Raw genomic sequence first — 7,717 nt, forward strand, 5'->3', positions numbered from 1 at the left:
AGGATGTAATTATTGATTTGGAATACAAGTAGCAGAAAACACCTAATCAGAACAGCAAAAAAAGAATAAAGAATTCAGTCAGGATACATATCAATACAAGAAGCAACCAATAAATGCATAAATCTCAATCTCTCTCTCTCTCTCCCTTCAAATCAGTAAAAGAAATAAAAATAAGGATAAAGAATTCAAAACAATGAGGATAGTTTAAGGGGCTTCTGGGACAACATCAAGTATAACAACATTCTTATCATAAGGGCACCAGAGGAGAAGAGGGAAAGAAATTGAAAACCTATTTGAAGAAATAATGACTGAAAACTTCCCTAACCTGGGAAAGGAAATAGACATACAAGCCCAGGAAGCTCATAGAGTTCCAAACAAGATGCAAAGTACAGCATAGTGAATATGGTCAATAATATTGCAAAAACTCTGTATGGTACTAGACTTATTGGGTTGATCACTTTGTGAGTTACATAAATATCTAATCACTGTGTTGTACATCTGAAACTAATATAATATTGTATGCCAATTGCAATTGAAAAATTAAAAGAATTTTTAAATAGAAACCATGAGGAAAGAAATCCATTTGGAGCATAGAATACTACAGACATACACATGTATGAATACTCATATGTACATACAATTATTATAATAAAATGCTATAAAGATATATCAGCTTTAGGTGACGGTTTATGTTTCAGTGTGTTTTTGTACTGTTATTTAGAAATCTAAGTTTGATAAAAAATCATGCAGAAATCCACAATTTATTTCAGAAAGACACATTCTTCTGCTCCTGCACCCTTCAATCTCAAGAATTTGCAGTACTGTTTACCACCACTTGGTAGCATTGTACAGCACATGTAGGACTAACTCAAACTTCATATTAATCTCTGAAGGTTTAAAATTGCAAAACAAATATTATAAGGTGTCAACTTTGTGATGGACACTCACTCATGAAAAGGTTATATGATAAGTAAAACTAGAGTATTTGGTTAAGTAACACATTAAATGCTGACAGTTTTACCTGCAAGATAAATCCACAAGAGGGAGAGATCCAGGAGGGCTCTCACGAAGTGGGAGGCTTCGAGGGAAAATGAGGTAAGCTGGCCTGTGCAGTGTAGGGTTAGGTTTCAGGGGACTGAGAGAAGGACATTGGATCCGCAGAGGGATGGGACAGAAGCAAGAACAGTGTGAGCAGAGAAAATGAGACTGATTGAGATCAGAACTGAAGGTTCATGCTGGGAAGTAGTTCGGAGGCCAAATGGGTGAGTAGTGAGCAGGACAAGGGAAGTTATTGGATTTAATAAGGGGGCAGTGTGCAGAGATCCCTGGAAGTGCTATTTTAGGAGACTGGTGGTCAGTGGACAGAACTACTCATTATTTATAATATATTGTTTGATTTTTGTGTGAAAAATATTCTTGATGAAAAATAATGCTAATATCCTAAAGATCCCTATTTTTATGCTTTTTGGGGGGTGGGGGCGGGGTAAATCAGACCAAGATACAAGATCTTTAGCCCTGATAGATGAAATAGCTTGAATACATGCATTTATTTTTTAATTTTTATTTCAATAATTTAAACCAAAAAGCTTAAGTTTGTTTTTAAAATTCCAATGTTCTAAAAAAGAGGAAAAATATTTTCTGGCTGACTGGTTTGGGAACAAGAAAAATAGATTTTAATTATTGTGTCATTAAAACATACACTTTGAAAATACCATGCTATTAAATAATGATTGGGTTATCAAAGAGATCAAAGAAGAAATAAAAACATCGGGGCAACAAACGACAATGAAAACACAACAATCCAAAATCTATGGGACACAGTAAAAGCAGTCATGAGAGGGACGTTCATAGCTCTACAGGCCTACCTCAAAAAACAAGAAAAAATGGTAATAAATTATCTAACCCTACAACTAAGAGACTTAGAGAGCAACAAGAAAAGCTCAGCATAAGCAGAATGAAGGAAATAATAAAGATCAGAGAAGAAATAAACAACATAGAAGCCAAAAAAACAATACATAAGATCAACAAAACCAAGAGCTGGTTCTATGAAAGGATAAACAAGAGTGATGAACCTCTAGCCACGCTCACCAAGAAGCAAAGAGAGAGGACTCAAATAAAATCAGAAATGAAAGAGGTATAGTAACAACCTGACCCACAGAAATACAAACAATTATGAAAAAATACTATGAACAACTCTATTCCAACAAAATGGACAATCTAGATGAAATGGACATATTCTTAGAAAAATGCAACCTCCCAAAACTCAATCAGGAAGGATAAAAAAACCGAAATAGGCCTATAACTACCAATGAAGTTGAAGCAGTGATAAAAAATCTTCCAGCAAACAAAAGCTCTGGTCTGGATGGCTTTATAGGGAAGTTCTACCAAGCATTCAAAGAAGAACTAAAACTATTATCCTCAGATTATTCTAAAAAATTAAGAGGAAGGATCACTTCCAAGCTCATTCTATGAAGCCGGCATCACCCTAATTCCAAAACCAGATAAAGACACCACAAAGAAAGAGAACTACAGGCCAATATCCTTCATGAACATAGATGCTAAAATCCTCAACAAAATTTTAGCAAATTGGATTCAGCATTACATTAGAAAGATCATACATCATGATCAAGTGGGATTTTTTCCGGGGATGCAAGGAATGTATAATATCAAAAATCAATAAATGTGATACATCACATAAACAAATTGGGAGACTAAAATCACATAATCATATCAATTGATGCAGAGAAAGCATTTGACAAAATTCAACATCCTTTCTTAATAAAAACTTTCAGCAAAGTGGGAATACCTCAACATAATAAAAGCCTTATATCAATATGGTAAACCTACAGCCAACATCATACTCAATGGGCAAAAACTAAACTTATTTCCTTTGAGAACGGGAACAAGACAGGAATGCCCACTTTCACCATTCCTGTTCGATACAGTGCTGGAAATGCTACCCATAAGCGATCCAAATTGGAAAAAAAGAAGTCAAACTGTCATTATTCACAAATGACCTGATATTACATAGAAAACCCCAAAGACTCTATCAAGACACTATTAGACTTAATAAATGAATTCGGCAATATATCAGGATACAAGATTAACACAGAGAAAACTGTGGCTTTTTTATACACCATTATAAACTCACAGAAAGAGAAACCAAACCAAACCAAACCAAAAAACCCATTTACTATTGCACCAAAAAAACTTAAGATACTTAGGAATAAACTTAACTAGGGAGATAAAAGACCTGAACTGGGAGAACTACAGGACATTGAAAAAAGTGATAGAGGAAGACATAAACAAGTGGAAGAATATATCGTGTTCATGGATTGGCAGAATCACATCATTAAAATGTCCTTACTACCCAAGCAATCTATAGATTTAATGCAATCCCCATTAAGATAACAAGTGCCTATTTCATAGACCTAGAATGAACTCTCCAAAAATTCATATGGAATAAAATAAGACCCCAAATAGGCTCCCACCACTGCCGCTGTGCTAAGGAGCAGCAAGCCAGGCTTCTAGCTGAGCTGCTCTCCCCCTGTGGGAGTGCACTGACCTCCAGAGGGCAGCCCCTATGTTGAGTGCCTGCCCCCTAGTAGTCAGTGTGTGTCATAGCAACCAGTTGTTCAGCTGTTTGATTGATTTGCATATTACTGTTTTATTATATAGGATTTTAAAATTTTTGGTAAAATATACATAACATGAAATTTACCATTTTAATCTTTTTAAAAAATATATATTTTAATTGACTTCAGAGAGAAAGGAAGAGGGAGAGAGAAAGCTGGAAATATGAATGATGAGAGAGAATCACATAATTCTCTGTATGCCCCATGCTGGGATCAAGCCACAACCCAAGCATGTGCCCTGTTTGGGAATCAAATTGTGACCTCCTGGTTCATAGGTTGACGCTCAACCACTGAGCCATGCCAGTTGGGCTTTAACATTTAATCAGTGGGATTGAATACATTAACAATGCTGTGCAACCATCTCCACTATCCATTTCCATAACTTTTTCATCGTCCCAAACATAAAACCTGTACCTCTTGAACAGTAACTCACCATTTCCCCCTTATCTATAGTATTTACAAATTTTATCCTTGTATAGTATTTTTTTCAGTGGTTGTTCTAGGTATTATATTGTATTATGTATACTTGTCACAATCAACTCATGTCACCATTTTACCAATTCAAGTTAAGTATAGAAATCTTACCTTCATTTACATCTTTGTTCTCTCTGTTTATAATATAAAAGTGGTTCACCGAAACCAGTTTGGTTCAGTGGATAGAGCGTTGGCCTGCAGACTGAAGAGTCCCAGGTTCGATTCCGGTCAAGGACGTGTACCTTGGTTGCGGGCACATCCCCAGTGGAGGGTGTGCAGGAGGCAGCTGATAGATGTTTCTAACTCTCTATCCCTCTCCCTTCCTCTCTGTAAAAATCAATAAAATATATTAAAAAAAATAAAATTAAAAAAAAGTTAAAGGGGCTCTATGGAAAGTAACCTCACAGGGTGATTTGATCACAAATTCCTAACTGGACAGGTCATGGTGGATAGTCATGCCCAGGTATACTACTGCAACTTCTTTAGTAAAAGGCTTATCTTTGCATTAAGCACACCTTTGAAATACTTCTTTTCAGAGCCCTCTTACTAAAACCTGACCACCTTCAAGAGAAAACATAGTCTTAAACTTTCTGAAATCAGATCCCTGCCTTGATTTCTCCCACTTTCCTATAATCTTCCTTATACTTCCTTCTTAATTTCAAATGCACAAAAGAAGCTGACAATTGTCATATTCTTGGTAACATTTATCTCAGTCTGTTGCGATCTTGCTTCCAAGTGTATCCTCTATTAGATTCAAATAAAGTTTTATAAAAATTCTCTACAGGTATGGACATTTTTAAAAAATATATATTTTTATTGATTTTTCACAGAGAGGAAGAGAGAGGGATAGAGAGTTAGAAACATTGATGAGAGAGAATCCTCGATCAGCTGCCTTCTGTACAGCCCCCACCAGGAATGTGTCCTCAACCAAGGTACATGCCCTTGATCGGAATCGAACCCGGGACCTCTCAGTCCGCAGGTCGGCGCTCTATCCACTGAGCCAAACCGGTCCCGGATCTTTTTTTTTTTTTTTTTTAAATATATTTTATTGATTTTTTACAGAGAGGAAGGGAGAGAGATAGAGAGCTAGAAACGTCGATGAGAGAGAAACATTGACCAGCTGCCTCCTGCACACCCCCCACCGGAGATGTCCCCACAACCAATGTACATGCCCTTGACCGGAATTGAACCTGGGACCCCTCAGTCCACAGACCGACGCTCCACCACTGAGCCAAACCAGTTTCAGGTAGGTATGGACATTCTTAATGTCAACATACTCTACATAAAACATTGTTATAGTTCTTGCTTTCACTGTTAATTTAGAAAATTCAAGAGGAGGAAACTATTATATACACTAATACTTTTTTGTTATTATGGTATTTCTTTCTTCTTGATGTTACAGGTTTCCTTCTTTTATTTTTTTTCTTTCTGTTTGCAAACATTGTCTCTGGAAGTGAGAAATTATCTTAGTTTTCCTTCATCTGGGGATATCTTGACTTCATTTTCATTATTGAAGAATATTTTCCCTTTTCCTATGGGAGCCACCAGCATGAGAGAAGTGTGGCCACAGATATCAGTGTGCTCTGAACAGAGGAAATCATCTGGCAAAAAAATGTCACTTTCACACCAACTTGTACAAAAACAATAGACAGCCCTATGCTGGAAGTGAATTGGCAGGCCATCAAACCCGTGCTGAGTCTTAGGATACTGGCAGAGCTGTGGCTTCAATTCCTAGAGTTTGAAGTGGGAGAAATCATCATTCTGGCCAGGATGCTTTTGGACATATGTGTGTGGGGGCTACACATTTGCATGACCAAAACCTGGCGCCACTGGCAATGCATAGTGAACACAACTCAGCAGCGATATGCCATCTGCTCTGGCCTGGATGCCTCGGCCTTACCAGCGCTGGTCATGTCTAAAGGTCATCATATTGAGGAAGTTCCTTGGTAGCTGAAGATAAAGTTGAAGGCTACGAGAAGACCAAAAGGCTGTTTTGTTTCTTAAGAAACTTAAGGCCTGGAACGGTATCAAGCTCTATGGCTCTCAGCGAACGAGAGCTGGCAAAGCAAAATGAGAAGCCGTCTTGTGCAGAGACCTTGCATTATTTACAGCACGAACAATGACATTACCAAAACCCGAGACACATCCCTCGGGGAGCACTTGAGATCTTGCTGCCTTGCGTATTTCATCAATTTAGCTAAAATGAACTCTTTTTAATTTTTAAATTAAAAAATGTGTTTTCAAATAAACATGAAAATTATCAACAGGTTTTTGTTTCTTATATTGATGAGGTTTTTATATAGAAAATAGGAAGCAGAGAAAGGAGAAGATAATGCTGAGATTTAGGGATGGAATTGCTCTGCTTAATGTAAGCAAACAGAACGTTTTTGAACCTTGCTCTCTGAGCATGTGAGCCATTTCTGTGTTTGGACTGAAAGGGCTTTTCCGCCAGTTAGGTGATCTGTTTGGCACCTGGTGGAAAGCTGCCTCCCTCAAGAATAACTACAGCCTTCCCATGCACAAGATAGATGCTCAGTATAGACCTGAGCAGAATCTTAAAAACCCTAGAGACCCAAAGAGCCCTCCGAGTACCATGCAAGGAGATTTACCAAAGAGTCCTGAAGAAGAATCCACTGAAAAACCAGAGAGTTACCGTATTTTTCGGACCATAAGACGCACTTTTTTCCCCCCAGAAGTGGGGGGAAAAAGTCCCTGCGTCTTATGGTCCAAATATAGCCTACACATATACTTTTAAAAAAAAGTTTTTTTACTTGCCCGGCTCTGTGTGGTCTCTGTGTGCTTGCCCGGCTCTAAAATGGTTCTAAATGCTGCTGTTTACTTTACAGGGTTGATTACATGTGATTATGACTGTGATGTTGGGTTTTAATGCACATAAAATATTTTAGGACACTATTTGTTTCAGAATCTTTTTTTCTTCATTTCCCTTCTCTAAAAACTGGTGCATCTTATGGTCCGGAGCGTCTTATGGTCCGAAAAATACGGTATGTTGAAGTTGAACCTGTATGCAAAGTCCATGAGCCAAACACAATTTTTCATAGGCCAAGAACCACAAGCTCCAGATGGATAAAGCAGCGGTTCTAGACGCCAAATCAGAAGAGAGGAGGGTTCCAGGCAAGGCCTGTGGTGGGGAGGAAAGAAAAGAAGGCTGTTGGTGTTACGAAGCAAAAGAAACCTTTGGTGGGGAAAATGGCTACAGCTACCAAGCAGTGAACCTGCAGAAAAGAACACCCCCCTGGCCCGTTTGCAACAGGGCAGTGAGAAGCCATGCCCCACAGAAGAAAAGAAGCCTGTAACATAAAGTCAAATCTGGTCAAATCACTTTGGATAGTCCTAGCCAGTTTGGCTCAGTGGATAGAACGTCAGACTGGGGACTGAGGGGCCCCAGGTTCGATTCCGGACAAGTGCACATGCCTTGGTTTCAGGCTCGATCCCCGGTAGGGGGTGTGCAGGAGGCAGCCAATCAATTATTCTATCTCATCATTGATGTTTCTGTCTTTCTCTCTCTCCCTTCTTCTCTGAAATCAAAAAAAATATTTTTGGACAACTAATTTCGAATAAAACCTAATCAAAGACAGTGAAAAAATTAT

General features: G+C 38.2%; 1 pseudogene; it reads left to right on the top strand.

Annotated features, from left to right (window-relative positions):
- Positions 1–1,090: 1,090 nt before the first annotated feature.
- Positions 1,091–7,428, top strand: LOC118717792 (annotated as a pseudogene).
- The last annotated feature ends 289 nt before the right edge of the window (positions 7,429–7,717 follow it).

This window comes from Pipistrellus kuhlii, unplaced genomic scaffold (assembly GCF_014108245.1).
Source record: "Pipistrellus kuhlii isolate mPipKuh1 unplaced genomic scaffold, mPipKuh1.p scaffold_m20_p_13, whole genome shotgun sequence".
NCBI classification, from domain to species: domain Eukaryota; kingdom Metazoa; phylum Chordata; class Mammalia; order Chiroptera; family Vespertilionidae; genus Pipistrellus; species Pipistrellus kuhlii.